Source organism: Emydura macquarii, unplaced genomic scaffold, assembly GCF_026122565.2.
Source record: "Emydura macquarii macquarii isolate MOO-44397 ecotype Brisbane River unplaced genomic scaffold, CSIRO-AGI_Emac_v2 contig_3113, whole genome shotgun sequence".
In the NCBI taxonomy this organism is placed as follows: Eukaryota; Metazoa; Chordata; order Testudines; family Chelidae; genus Emydura; species Emydura macquarii.
In genome coordinates, this window is record NW_027133250.1 from 4053331 (window position 1) to 4069222 (window position 15892).

The window sequence follows — 15892 nt, forward strand, 5'->3', positions numbered from 1 at the left end:
ACTGTATCTATTTATACTATACAAACCTACGATAAGGCGGGCGCGTAACTTTTTGGAAAAGCTGACTCAAAGAGTAGTTACCGATGGTTCACAGCCCCGCTGGAAAGGCATATCGAGCGGGGTCTGGCAGGGATCGGTCTTGGGTCTGGTTCTAGTCAATATCTTCATTGATGACTTGGATAATGGCAGAGAGAGTACACTTATAACATGTGCAGATGATGCCAGGCTGCGATCGGTCACAAGCGCTTTGGAGGACAGGCTTAGAATTCACAATGTACTTGACAAACTGGAGAAATGCTCTGAAGTAAATAGGATGAAATTCAAGAAGGACAAATGCAAAATATTCCACTTAGGAAAGAATAATCAATTGCGCACACACACAATGGGAAATGACTGTCTAGGCAGGAGTACTGCGGAAAGGGATCTGGGGATTACAGTGGATCATAAACTAAATATGAGTCAACAGTGTAATATTGTTGCAAAAAAAAAAAGAGCAAACTTTCTGGGCTGCATTAGCAGACGTGTTGTAAACAAGAGACGGGAAGTCATTCTTGCACTTGACTCACCACTGATAAGGCCTCGGCTGCAGTATTGTGTCCAGTTCTGGGCACCACACTGCAGGGAAGATGTGCACGAATTAGAGCAAGTTCCAAGCGGAGCAACAAATACAATTAAAGGTCTAGAAAACGTGACCTACGAGGGAAGATTGAAAACCCTGGTTTGTTTAGTCTGGCGAGGAGAAGACAGAGGGAGGATATAGCAGTGTACAAGTACCTAAGAGGTTGTTATAAAGAGGAGTGTAATAAATGGTTCTTCTTATCCATTGGGGGGACACGAAAAGACGCAATGGGCTTAAATTGCAGCAAGGGAGATTTAGCTTAGACAGTAGGAAAAACTTCTCAACTGGCAGAGTGGCTGAGCACTGGAAGAAATGACCCAGGGAGGTTGTGGAGTCTTGGCCATCGGAGGTTTTCAAGACGAGGTTGGACAAACACCTTTCAGGGACGGTCTAGATACTACTTTAGTCTTGTCTGGCCCCAGCACTGAGCCTAGGTGACCTCTTCAGGTTTCTTCCAGTCCTAGGTTTCTCTGATTCTCTAGTGGTGTATTTGATGGCTGTTCAGGAGAGCAGAGGGGGTGGGGGCTGGAAAAAGTAGGGTTCTTGAGAAAATCTGACTTTACGAATCTCCATGGGGGCTGTAGGTATTTCAGCCCTGAGACCTTGTAGGTACTAGTCCTGGTGGGTGCCAATCGCCGCTCAGACACTTGGTCCAGGGAAAGACTTTTACTCGGGCTGGCAGAGAAAGGAAAGTTGCAAATACCCCAGGTACAGAGGCTCCTGCTCTGACTCCCACGTAGAGCCCAGCCACCTCCTGGATCGGGACTTTCCCTGGCCCAGGGAAGGGGATGTGCGATGGGGATCAGACTGATGGGACATGAGTCCCCCGCTTTGCAAATCCATCACGCTGTAGGAGTCTGTTACAGCAGGTCCTGGGTTTAGCAGCTCTGGAGATTCCCAGTTCAGTTCCCAGTGTGTTGGCTAAAGAGAGGCTGTCAGGTGGGCGTGCTCAGCAGGGAGACCGTGGAGACCGCAGGCCCCTTTCCTCCCTAGGCTTGGTTTGGCGGCAGGGCGCTCCGGGGAAGCTTTCCCTGGCTGCTGCTCCTGCTGTTTCTGTTCTGGAGGGTAGGCGAGGCGAGAGCTGCCGTGCAGAAAGCGTAGGGTGCTGCTCTGCAGGGGAACCTTGTCTCTGGGCTGCATTGCTACTGCCAGAGACGCTCCAGGGAGCCCCTGCGGTGGCTATCTCAGATCTAGGAATGAGCGAGCTGGCAGTCAAAGGGTGACTGTTGCTCAGCAGGCACTGTCGACAGGCTAGGCCATGTGGAGTGAGGTTGCTCCCTGGGCCAGTGGGAGCGCGGAGGGTGGGGAATCATTGTACAGCCTGATACGAGAGGCTGTGGATTCAGCTGATCAGCCCCTCTGCTCCGACAGGAGGGTCTATAGATCTGACTGACTGAATGAAACCATTGCTTACAGCACCATCGCTTTGTTACAGTGGCACCTACAGGGCCGTGGGGGGCCGGGGTGCTGCACGGATACAGACTGACGGTCCTTGCCCTGCAGAGGTTACAATCGAAACAAAGGCTAGGAGGGGAAACTGAGGCAGAGAAGTGGGAGGCAACTTGCCCAAAGTCGCACAGCAGCTTAGTGGCAGAGGTGGGACCAGACCTGTCCTGCTTCCATCCTGCTAGGACGATGAGAAGCCGTGTCACCATGGCTACAGGATGCAAGTTGGCCCAAGGAATTTCCCCCCCTTGAAAATTAGCTCCCTCTGTTTATTTTTAAGGGGATCTCTAGTGGTTCCTGCTGCAGAAGAACACAGAACCTGCGGCAGCGTCGCTCTGAAATGCTGACCTGTGAATTGGCTACCCCACGCATTTGAACCTCACGAGCCAGGCCTCAAAAAATCGTGAGCTTGTCTGCGTATCGTGAGACTTACTAACGTTTTTTTAAGTGTTCAGTCTGTTTGTTTGCCAGCTGGGTTCGGAGCCTTTACGGGCTCATTTTCCTGGCTTTTCCAGCTTTTTTTCCCTTGAACCTCAAGGGCTAGGAACTTCATTTTTTTGGGGGGCCTTAATATGACAGCTGAGAATCTCACCTGACTCCGGGAGCTGGGCCTTTAAGAAAACCCTCAGATACTGTGAGATGGCAGTGTTGGCTGCCAGAACTCAGCTCCCCGGAATAAGGGCCCAGGGGCAAGTGGCAAGTCAGGAAGCCTCCGACTCAGTAACGCACTCACATTGCCGTGGGACACGATGCCTTTTACAAATGGGAAGCAACATATACGTGCCGCTGAAATGCAGCCACTTCTGGGCTGTGGTGGGCCTAGTTTAACACCGCCCGGCCAGCGAGAACTGGAGGGGAAGAATGTTCTCTAACGACACCGCTGTGGGAACTCTAAGATGGAGAGCAAGCAGGACAGCGGAGATAAGTCAACCCCGGCAAGAAGCCCCAGGAAATCGTTCATGCCCACACGTGTTAAGGACCTTGGGTTTATGCCTCCTCAGCAAACCAGCACTTCCCACAGCTCCATGTGCCTGGGTTGGCTTGGTGCTGACTCCAAGAGCAGAGCGCCACCTACTGGACCAAACCCCAGGTCCTCCACACAAGGCTCCGCCTCCCTCTCTCGTTCATATAAACGTGATCAAGAGCGTTGATCATGCACCTCGGCCAGCCTCTCCTAGGCTTTGCCCACTGGCCCCAGCTCCCTCACTACTCGAGCTGGGCAAAGTACACGGCCAAGCGCTGTTTTCCCTCAATAGATGTGTTGCTATTGTTATTTTAATTTCCCAGCACTTCTCTTGAGTTTAAAAAGAACCCAGCCGTGGCAGATGTGGAATGATCTGCCCCCGCCTCCCCAGCGGGGGCTTCTGCCAGTCTCCAATCGTTAGAGAGCTGCTTAAGCCCTGAAGAACGAGGTTTAATATCCTTGCCAACACTTCACCACCATTAATTACAGCAACTCGGGATACTCCTGATGGCCCAGTCCCCAGCGCCTTTGGAAACTCGCTGCGTTCTTGGCCCTCAGTGGCTCCCTCCACCACCCGTAGCCCTCACGTCTCCATCTCAGGCGATTGGGTTTTAAAACTCTGGCGTTACTGAGTTCTTAGCCTGGTCTTACGGGGGTTCCACTCCAGGCATTTCTCTAGCATTGCTCTGCGCTGTAGCCGTGTCCACGTGGGCTGGCCAGCTGGGGCACTGTGGATTCACACGCTGGCTTGCTGCACAGTAACTTGCCACGTAGACAAGCCCTGTCCCCTCCCCTCACTTTAGGGTTCATTTTCAGAGGTTTCTAAAATACGTCGGTTATCATTTTCCACTGCCTCCGGGGCCTGTATCATTGGACTTCAGGCAAGCGAGGTATTTGCCCTTCCATACAGAGAGCTCTCTTTACGAGAAGGTCCCAATAAATGTCTATAAACCCTCGCCAACATTCCTGAAAGCGCTGTTCTCAACCAGACATGCCGGCTGCAGAGCGTTCCTCCTCCTGCCGCGGCTCTGGGGACACTGTTGTATTTATTTATCTTGGCTGGTATGTTTAATATATTGCAATGGTGCCTGGAGCCCTGGCGAGCAGGGGGATTCATGCTTTGTAGAAATGGCTATTAAATAAACATATCGAATACAGGATGGGGGTGGAGGGTGGTATAAGAAAAATCTGTGCCTCTGTTTCCCCAGTCGGTAAAATGGGAGTTAATAATACTTAACTGAGGCACAGAAGGGGACTTAACTTGGCCAAGGTTACCCAGCAGGGCCGTGGTAGAGCTGGGACTAGAGACCAGGTCTCTTGAGTCCTTGTCTAGTGCGTTATTCCCCAGCCCACACTGCCTCCCTTAAGCATCTCTTCCTCCCACCCACTGGCTTGTCTAGAGAGAGTCTGTAAGCTGTCTGGCCCGGGAGCTGTCACCCCTTTGTGTCTGTGCAGGGCCTGGTGCATGGAGTCCTGCTCTGTTGGGATGCACGTCCCTCATCTCACTTAAGGATGCTGCTTCGCTGCAGATGGAAGTGGTGCCTGGTACTGAGCATGAGGGGGAAACTAGGGGCCAGTTTGGTGGGGCGGTGGGAAGTTTCTCTCTCCCCATTAACACCTCTCCCAGAAGCTCTGTCTGTTTCCTTTCAAACTGCTCCGTGTTCGAGGTGTCAGATGCCACGTCCCAGCTCAATTTGCAAGTGTGTCCTTTGGCTCGGTGAGTTTCCCCCTCCTAGCAGATGGGGCTGAGCGGCTGGCAAAGGGGAACACTGCAGCGTCTGTTCTCCAGCAGCAAGCGAGCGGCTGCTGCGTCCCGTGGCTGGATCAGAGGGTTTGGCCGCGCAGGTAGGCGTCAAGGCAACATGTTTGCTCCCTGTGAGATACTGAAAAGCACCCAGGAGAGGGGTTCTTTACGTGGGGGGCTGTGTACGGTGCCATTGAAGGGGTCATGAAACAAGCACACAGGAGCATGCATAAGCCATCATTAAAGTTGAACTGTAGACCGACTTCGCTGCAGTACAGACCTATTGTCTGAGCTAAAGGAGTAAGTGCATGATTTGGTAGCAGCAGTAGTAAGCTATTATCCTCTCTTGGCCCAGCCTTTCAAGGGAGGTGCGACACTTTGCCCTTGTGTTATGTGTTGTGCCATTGTGCTATGCCTCTCTAATGGCTGACAGTGAAGCTAGAACTCAGCATCCAAAAGTCCCTCGCACTTGAACAGCTGCTGGCGGTGGAAGTGGTAGTGAAGCTTTTTTCTCTTTAAGACCTCCAGACTGGATCAGCTCAATGGTCCACCTAGCCCAGGATCCTGTCTTCTGCCAGGGGCCGATGCCAGGTGCTTCAGAGGGAATGAACAGAACAGGGCAATCATCAAGTGATCCACAGCAATCAGTTATACAGCCGAGTCTGTCGCCTATGCCATGGAGGGGAGCGACGCACGAAACGCTGGGTCAAAAGAACGTTCCCTCTGAAGACCAGCAGTGAGCGAGGAGATGCACCTGCTGGGGCAGAGCCATCCATCATTCAAACTGAGAGAGGCCAGGAACGCCCGTTCGGTGGGACAGCTAAAAAAAAAAGTTCCGATGGGAACATTTCCAAACTTCCCACACAATAACATTTTTGGGGAAAAAAAGTTGTTTTGGGGGCATTCAAAATGTTGTTTGGTTGTGACTTTTTGAACTTTAGTTTTACATTTTATTTATTATTTTTCTTTTGTTCTTATATTTTGTCTAATTTGTGTTACTACAAGGGACCATCTAATAGCCAGTCGATCGAACTTTCATTTGAAGAAAACTTTTTGTTTAGCAAAATGGTTTTTGAATGAGTCTGACTCTCTCCCCCCAGAAATTTTGTCTAACTCACCACGTGCTGTTTCAGTTCCACTGAATGGACAGTGGGACGCTTATGCTGTTTCCTCTCACAGCCCTTATGTTCTTCTAAGGCAGCTTTTCTTGGGTGCCTGTATTAACGCCCAGTTACAAGAGAACAGGGGGCCCAGGGCGACTGACCCAATGGCCCCAGAGGTAGGGCTCAGGATAACTATTTTAAGGACGGGGGGGGGGGAACATTTTCTTTACCTTTCCTCTTTAAGGCCATTTCCCATAATTCCCTCTTCTAGGAAGCTCTCTCCCAGGAAGATCTCAAAGCACTTGATGGCGTAGACTCACCAACCCCATGCTACAGCTGGGTAAACTGAGGCAGGGAGCAGCAAAGTGGCTGGCCCGAGGCCACATGGGAAGTCAGTGACAGAGCCCAGGAGTCCTGACTCCCAGCTACTGACCACGCAGTCCTGCCAACAAGATTTCTTTTTCCCTTTGCTAATGTCTGGTCGCCAGCTCAGGCTACCCGCTGACTTTGAGAAGCCGGGGTGCAGTCAAGGCCGTGCAGGGGCTAAGGGATCATCACCCAATGTGGAACCTAAAGGGGAGCTGAGCTCCCTGGAAAATCTGGTCCCAATTGCAGGGGGCGAGACAGTGAAAATCTGGCCAGCCCCTGGCGCCCACTTGCTGCTCTGCATGGAGAAGAGGAGGATCTCGCGGTTTGTAACGCCGGAGTGTGATTGTTACGGAGCTAAAAGGTCCCCTAGGATCTTAGGCCCCTGAGTCCCACTTTTGGCTCCCTGGTGATCTGCAAAATTCCCACGAAACCCTGCAGGGGCCTAACCTGGCCGGCTGCCTGCCTTTCTGCCATGGGACGTGTGTTTCGCTACGCGGCTGGCTCCTGGCTCCCACCCACCCCAGCCCCATTCATGAACCGGGGAGACGCTCACGGTGCGGCCGCCTAAGTCAGGTGCCGGGTGTGAGCTGGCAGGTCGGCGCAGAGGCCCATGCCCGGGCTGGAGCCTGTTCAAAATCAGGTGCAGGAGGACAAGGTGTGGCTGCTGCTCACCTTGTACCTGTCAACCCAGAGGTTCGAGCACTCAGCGGGGATGTGGGAGACCCCGGTTCAATTCCCACCCACCCCATCGCCTGGACCAGGCCTTGAACTGCTGGGCTAAACGTTAGAAGGAGGGTGATGGCGCCACCTCCTTCTCCAGGTGTTTGGAGAGGCAGATGCCTAAGCCAGAGCTGTGAGAAACACCTCAGGCATCTAAGCCCCTGAGTCTCCTCCCTGGAGCTAGGTGCCTAAGTCTGAGGGGCAGGGCTCAGCCCACAGCCCTGTCATCCGCATCCCCCATGGGTGAGTCCCCACCATGTGACTGGGCCTTTGGCGACCCTATTCCTGGCACCTCTTCTCCCCCCTTCATTGCACAGGACCCTGGGCCCCACTCTCCGGGTTTGTGGATGGCCGTGCTGGGGCTGTGATTTTTCTAGGTGCCTAAAGGGCAGGTGCCGCCAGGATCAGCCTCGCTCTGTCTAAGCACCTCTGTGGATCACGCCCCCCTGCCCCGAGCCTGTTCAAGCAAACACCCCTCGTCTAGAGTCAACAGGGAAAAGACACCCGACCCCAGAGTTACCGCCAGACTCACTAGGGTCTGCAGTGAAGATTATGAGCCGCTGCCTCTTCATCCGCAAGGTCCGTCTAAACTGGGAACCTTGCACATAGGAACAACGAAAACCACCCTGAGGTTTGCAATACCAACAATCCCCAGGAGGGGGCGTCCTCCACTCATGTTTACAGTATTCGGGAGCATCCAAGCCACTTCTTTTAGCTGAAGGGTTAAAAAAGGAGAAGGATGGGGGAGAGCGCAGTGTGTGCATCTCCTGTGTAGCCGGCTGCGGCGGCTGGGAGAACAGCATGGCTCCTGCACGCCGCATGGGGGCAGAGTGCTCAGAAATGCAAAGGTGCAGTGGGCAGTTCCTTTTTAACTGGTCATTGGTTTGTTTCACCCCTCTGCAGTTAAGGGACGTTTGGTTCCAGATCTGCATGTCCGGGCGACAGAGGGACATCCAGAGCAGAGGGTTCAAGGCGCCCCCTCTCGGCACCGCCCTCAGTGAGGTCTTTCGGAGACGGCTGCTCATTAGCTGACTCCTTCACTCACGGCTCTAACCCTCTTGGCTGATAAACTCACAGGGCGATCATTATCCGTGCAGAGATTTGCAAAATGAACGGGGGGAGGGAATCATTTTCACGGCCCAGGGGAGAAGAGCAACATAGCCTATTAAGGCTCCAGCTCTGAAAACTTCATTAGTGCTTATTAGATAACGAGACACTTCCTTGCAACAACTGGAAATGGTGTGTTCAGCTGCCCACTGACACGGCAGCTCCCTGACCCCGGGGTCCAGGCTTTCAGAGCAGGAGAGCCGCTTCTGATGCCAGGCCTGCCCTGGTGCGCCGTGCGGCTGTCCCTCTGTTAATGTGTCTGTATTAAACACACATTCCTGTCTGTGCTGAAGGGTTTTGGGACCCTCCCCAAGGGCTGGAAATCGGATTGTTCAGCTCATTTCAGAAGAGGAAAAATCTTGGCCCTGCCGCTCTGTTGCCTGGCACCGTTGTGTGCACCAGCCCATCTGCAAGCCGTGCGATACAGCTGTTCTGACCGACCGTGAGGAACCTTGTTCTCCTGGCCCAGGGTCTCGCCTGCAAAACTCCCCAGTGAAGCAATTACCTGAATATGATCTTGGTGCAAGTACAGGATAAATGCATGGGCCAGGCGACTTCTCGCTCCCTCATGTGCTACACTTGAGGATTTCTCTGCTCCTTGCCTTCCCCGAGGGCAGGAGGATCCAGGCACTGGCGTAAGCGCAGTAAAGCTGTCTTGGCTGCGTTCTGGAGCCAGGGAGTCCCGTGCTGGGAGAAGAGGTGGGGCATACACAGCGTGAGACGAGCATCCCATGACTCGCTGCTGACCCCTGCCACCTACTACAGGAGCTGAAGGGCAGCACATCCCCATAGTTAGTGCAGAGGACTAGAAGTCCTGAGTTCTGGTCCCAGCTCTGCCACTCAGTGCCATGACCTTGGCCATGTCACTTTGCCTCCGAGTCACCCTTTTCCCCTTTAAAATGGAGCTAGCGACCCCCATCTTGGGATCTCTCAGCACTGCCCGGTCACGGGGCTCCAAACATCACAAGCTATTTAAAAAAACCAAGCGGTTTGGATTCCTTCTTTGCCTTCTACTGTCCAAGCCCTCAGACGCAGTTTGCCAGCTTTTCTACCCAACCAAGGTTCGCGTCTCCCTTTGCACGAGACGCCCAGCTTTCGCTTCTTCTCCCAATCGCTCGCGGGCAGGAGCTGGGGCTTTTCAGAAAGAAGCCCAAATAGCGTAAGAGCAGAAATAAAATGGCAAGAGATGGAGCCAGCGGCTCCTGGAGGAGGAGTGTGTCAACGGCTACAAAACCAGGCCAGCTGTCCTGCCTGACCCCCGGAAGCAGAGGACTGGAGGATGACAAAGAGAGATCAGCTCCTGCAAACGCACCCGGAGAGGACACTCACCCGGTGCCTCCAGGCCAACCACACTTAACATCACTTCTTGAGTGCGTCTAGAGGTAATTAAAACCTTCAGCATAAATCCGCCTTCCCAATCCCCTGCACTGAGTGCGGGGGTAAAAGAGCCTGCGGCATTTTATAAGGCTGGAGACTCCGCCCCCTACCGTCCCAGCATGCTTTGCTAAAAGGAGGTTGCCAGAGAGCCCTTTCTTTCCCCTGCTCTTTCGAGAACCTGGGCAGCTCTGCAGTGTGCCTTGGCTCCGTGCGCCAGGTGAGAACTAGACCAGGCTCTGCTTCTGCCCCAGTCTGCGAGCCCTCGAGAGAAGGGGAGCCCCAACTCATCCCCACCGGGCGCCAGCTCTGGGGCTCTCATCTGCAAATGTTATTGGGGTTTCACTGCTCCCCGTGCCCCCATGTCCCGGCTCAGTGTTCCCAGAGCTCCCTGTTCCCCATCTCCTGTGGGCTCTGCTCCCCAGCTCAGCCCTGTTCTCTTCAGTATTTGGGGAGCCCCTACTTTTTCTCTCCCTGCTTTGAGCACAACACTCTGCGTCAGCATGCGGGGCGGACTAGCTGTCCCCCTGAGGTCCCGTCTACCCTACATCCCCATCATTTGAAACTCTCTTGTTCTCTAGGTTTCCGTTTGCGTGGGCTACAGCTTTCAAACCTCAGTGCCTGACGCTCGGCTCCTACCTGTAACTGGCCACATTTCCGGAGGCGCTAAGAGCCTGCTGCACTTCCCATTGACTTCAGCAGGAGCTGGCGGGTTTCGACACCTCTGAAAATCGAGCCTGTCTATCTAGTTGCCCAGCTATAGATTTAGGAGCCTCAGGTGAATAGATTTTTGGGGCCAGAAGGGACCATTATAATGTTCTAGGCTAACCCTCGGCAGAGCACAGGCCGGAGAATTTCACCCACTGACTCTTGCATTGACTCCATAGGTTCTGGCTGAACTACAGCAGAGCTTTTAGAAAGACACCTAGGCTTGATTTAAAGATGTCACGTGATGGAGAATCCACCAAGTCCCAAGGGAAGTTGTTCCCATGGTTAATTACTCTCATTGTTAAATTTGTACCTTAGCTCTCATTGGAAAATTTGTCTGGCATCAGCTAGACTTGAAGGTAAAGAGCCTTCAAGTTCTCACGTACCTTCTCCCCAGGTAGATACTTATAAACTGATCACCTCGCTTCTTTTGTATAGTTGATTTAACATTTTCTTTTTTATGGTAATTGAAGTATATTTTTAGGTTTTTCACAGAAAGTTGTGTGAAATCCATCAGAAGGAATTAGCTGTTTCTTTTACACATAGCATTTATATCCCTTGCCTGATGCTACCAACTTATCACAGATTGTCACCTCCCTCCTGGACCCAGAAACACATCATTTTGTCTTCTCTTTAAAAACAGAACTATTGCCGGCAACCTGGCAATAACAAGACTCAGCACTCTTTATTCAAGGCTTGAGTGAATGCATTCTCACATCCTGTAGCTATATACCTCCATTTTACAGATGGGGAAAGAGAGGTGCAGGGAGACCGTTGATCTTGCAGACACTGAACTGGGAGTTGGGAGAGTTGGGTTCAAGTCTTAGCTTGGCCACAGGTGCCCAGTGTGACCTGGAGTGATCACTCTGTGCCTCAGTTTCCCCATCTATAAAACAGGGATAATACTTCTTTTCCCCCACTGTTTTGTCTGTTGGGGGTTGGGACCATCCCACTGCAGGTGTATGTGCAGTTACTAATAACTTTCACACCATGTGCACGGAATGTGACTTTAGAATCGCACTAGAAACTTTTCTTTTAATTGGATTTTAAAAAGGGGATGGAGGGAAATGCTCGTGGAAAGATTCCAGGCGGGAGGGAAACTGACCAGTTACAGTGGTTAAGGTGCTGCCTGTGGAAGATGTAGGAAACCGCCGGTGGCTTTGTGCCTATCTTTTAACTGAGAGTCCCTGGTTTTCCACTGCACCTGCCTTCCAATCCAGGGACTGTCGGGACACGCCTGTGAGACAAGGCGGGTGAAGTGATCTCTTTTATTGGCCCAACTTCAGTTGGTGGCAGAGACGAGCTTTTGTGCTCCCCTGAGCGCTTCTTCAGGAGACACCTGTGATGATCAGAGCACAGCTGGTGTATGGTAGCTGGGGCTGGCCAAACAGCACCTAATCAGCTGTTACAAGGCATGGTCAATCACAGCCAAGTGCCTGCCATGCAACAAATGTATAAGCTGCAGAGATGTGGGCGTGATTCAATGAGAGCTTTGAAACTCACAGCCCGGCTGTGGGGTCTTCCAACAATTTGCTTCCCTTTTAATTGTTATAACGATAGAAATAGGACGAGGCAGGGACCTGTACGAGCAAACGCCTGCGACCTGACCAGGGACTGTGGGGAGATGTGGAGAGTTGGGAGCACAGCCACCCTCACCCAGTTCAATTTCGCTCTCTGGGCAGCCTACTCCAGCCAGCAAACGGTCTGCAGCAATCATGGTGGGACAGGAAGCCCACTCCGTGGTGGGGCTAATGAGAAGAACAAAGCCTTCATCTCCCTTCCCCAAATAGCTAGGGAGGCCCGGAGGGTGAAATTTACCCCATGTGCGTAGACAGGCTTATGGTAGGTAAGCTCTAGCTGCCAGCACCACACTGTCCATGCTGCTGTCTGTAGTAAGTCTGTCTAGTCAGGCTGGGAATCACACCTCCTGCCGGCCGTGTAGACGTACCCTTTGTGCTCAGAGCCAATCCAGAGTATGCACCCAAAGGAAGGGCTCTGCAGTGCGGAGAGAACGTTTCCCTACACGGGGGTGTGTGTGAGACCTGAGATGCCACAGCAATGGGCCCTGGAGAAAGCAAATAGCCCTGGTCGGACTTCCTCAGATGTGGTGCCATGGGCGTAGGGCCTGTTGGCCAGAGCAGGGGATTGGGAGCTGGGGTTTCTGGGCTCTAGTGTCCCAGCTCCGGCAGTGACTCAGTGTCTGACCTTGCAACACAGTCGTGTGTGGTGAGCAGGAGGCAGCTGCAGCCAGGGAGCTTGTATAAGAAAAACAGCTGGCTAGGAAGGAGCTGCCCACAGCTGGCTAGGAAGGAGCTGCCCACAGCTGGCTAGGAAGGAGCTGCAGCCACACCCAAGCCCAGTCTGCTCTGGGCAGCGAGGGAGGGTGCACGTGAGACTCCGTGCAAGGGGCTGGGTCCCATCGTTAAAGGAAAACCAAGGAGGGGCAGGGATCCCCATTTCTCTTTTAGTGAATAAAAAAGGCCAGATGACTTGCTTTTTTTTTAAATTTGTTTGAGTTCTGGTGCCCTTGTTTCCCCCAGGAGAATCGATGGAGGGCTGGAGAACCGGCAGGGCGTTCTGACCTTCCAGGTGTCCAACACCAGCACACCGGAGCGGGGAGGCTATTTTTATTTTGACTGATGACCGTTCTTTGCAGTCCCCTCTAACTCAAACCCCGTGAATACACTTGGGAGAAAGATCTTTGTTACAGATTTGACAAGCCGGCCCCTTCAATTAAGAGGTGAGAATGCTCATGGGACCCTTCGCTGGCTCCTCCCAAGAAGATCGCCAGCAAAAAGAGGCTTTATGTTCCTAATGTAAAAAGCAAATGCATCTCTGCAGGTGCACCCAGCCCTGCCTCTGCTCTTGCCAGGCACCGGTGCTCCTGTGTGATCTCCACTTACACGTGCTGGCGTCTGACGGCCACGGGCACCTTGGTACTGCACCTTCCTTTCCTCACTGGCTCACTGACCAGGCCCCCTCCTCCCGCCAACTCCAGCTCTCGCTCTGATCTCTGCTCTCCCATTTGATTCTCGGACTGAGCTCAGGCGCCAACGCAACCTTCCCAGCCTAGTGGGCACTGCACGCTGGGGCATAGCCTAGTGATTCCAGGCCCAGCAGCACCGATCCCCCCCAGACACAGATCCATGCCATTTACTGTGTGTGGCCCTGGTCTTGCAGTGTGGGGGGCTTGGACTCCTGCATCCATGTAGAGGCTGTGGCTGGAGCAGGGCCTAAGCATCCTTCTGAGGGGTCCTTTTAACGGGAGGTCCCCATCAGCAGGGGTCACGCCTGGCATCCTTACCCAGAACTTCCTTTCCTCAAAACTCCTGCTGTGAGTTGCGCTGGCTGCCTGCCTGCCCCATCCTAGAGGTGGCAGCCTGATTCCTGTATGCATGTAGCTCATAAAGCACATCCAGAGCCTTTGGGATGGAGGGGGCAGTACTCTATATAACCATAGGCCCGGTCGGGCTCATCAGACCCCATGTCCAGGAACCCAAAGGGGCATGGTGTCCGATAGTGAAATAGCTATAGAAACGTAACAGAAATCACCCGTGTGGCTCTCTCCTCTTTCACTCTTGACCCCTGGAAGTTGGCCCAGTCTCCAGCCCATGGTTTATATATTTATCATGTATGTAGCACCAACAGGGTGCTGGGTGCTTTACAGGTAGGGAATGAAGACATCTCTGCCCTGGAGAACGTGGACCCTAAGCCTTGACCCTGCAGTCAGAACAGCGAGCACAGATCCCATGTCCATCTGGAGCCCTGCATTTACAGATGTTCAGAAGAGATGATTATGACCGTCTGGTCTGTCCTGCATAGGACAGGCCAGAGAATTTCACCCAGCAATTAGGGCCAATAAGTTGTGATTGAACTAGCACACGCTTCTTAAAAAGACAGAAACTCTTGACTAAGGCCTTGTCTACACTAATGCTTATGCTGACAACACGTTTGTCGCTCAGGAGTGTGAAAAAACACCCCTACGTGACGTAAGTTTTGCCAGCATAAGCGCTTGTGTAGGCATAGCTACCACCGCTTGTTTAGGTGGTTTTATGATGTCGGCGGGAAAGCTCTCTCCCATCAATTTAACGCGGTTACACGAGCGCTTATGCCAGCAAAATCTACATCACTCAGGGGGTATTTTTTCACCCCTCCCCAAGCGACAAAAATTTTGCTGGCATAAGCGCTCATGTAGACAAGGCCTTAGAGAGACCACGTGATGGAGAAGCAGCGACACCCCTGGCTAAGTTGTTCTAATGGTTAATTACCCTCCCCATTAAACATTTGCATCTTATTCCCAATTTGAATTTGTCTTGCTTCAGCTTCCAGCCACTGGCTCTCATTATGCGTTTGTCTGCTAGGTTGAAGACTGTCTAGGATCTGATCCCTTCTTCCCACGTAGGTACTTACAGACCACGTTCAGGTCACTCAACCCTCTCTTTGATAAGCCGTATTCATAGAATTAACGGTCAGAAGGGCCTATTAAATCATGTGGTCTGACCTCCTGGCTATCACAGACCAGAGAATTCAACCTCCTCATCCTACCCTGAAGTGAGCCCCACAACTTGGCTAACGCATGTCTTCTGCAAAGGCAGCCCAGCTGGGCTTCTAGACGGCAGGAGATAAAGAAGTGGGAGTTTGTTCCAATGGCTAATGGTTAAAAATCCGGGCCGCCTTCTCGTTTGACTTTGTCTGGCTTCAGCTCCCCGCTATTGGTTCTTGTTCTGCCTTTCTTCACTAGACTGAAGAGCCTCTTCTTGTGGGGAAGGTTCCCAGCCCTCCTGGTCGCTGGTCTCTGAATCCTCTCGAGTTGTCTGCACATCCTTTGGGCTGTCTGCAGGGTTATGGCCCGAACAGCCAATGTGCTGAAGGACGGGGAAAGAGGGGTGAGAATAAACGGCGCCAGCAGAAGGTGGTGCTGAGTCTGGAGCGTGCGACTGTGAGGTTTTGTAGATCAGGGGTTCTCAACCTTTCCCTGCCGCTGTTCCCCCGTCAGGAGTCTGAGGTACAAGCCCGGCCACCTGGGGCTGAAGAACTGAGCTTTGTGGGGCCCGGGCAATTGCCCTACTTGCCACCCACTAACGCCAGCCCTGCACTTGTGACCCCCTCAACCCGCCCTGACCCCCCAGGTTATGACACCCTGGTTGGATGAGTTGATGCGCTCCCTGGAATACCTCTGCTCCCCCTGGCTGAGAACCGGCTGTAGGTGGCCTGCCCCGGCTCTGCCATGGATGCGGGTTTCCACCCACACTCTTTGGGGGTAGAGGGGGTTGGATCAGGACTCCTGTCCCAGGCTTTTGGGAGTTGCCGGCTCCTTGATGGGAATGTAGCATGGTCCTAGATAAGAGGGGAAGGGGGTGTGTGTGTGTGTGTGTCTCTGTGTGTGTGTGTGTCTGTGTGTGTGTGGGAAGGGGTGTGTGTCTGTCTCTGTGTATGTGTGTGTGTGTGGGAGGGTGTGTGTGTGTCTGTCTCTGTGTGTGTGTGTGTGTGTGTGGGAAGGTGTGTGTGTGTGTCTGTGTGTGTGTGTGTGTCTGTGGGAAGGGGTGTGTGTCTGTCTCTGTGTGTGTGTGTGTGTGGGAAGGTGTGTGTGTGTGTTGGATTCTACACTTGTGTTCATTTGGTTTCCCACCAGGCGGCCCCTGCACCGTGCCCGGCTGCCGCGTTCCTGCCTCTCCCGACAAAAGGCGCCGGTCCCCGGGCTCGCTGCGGCGGGCCGGCCGGCCGGGGTGCCGGGGAGA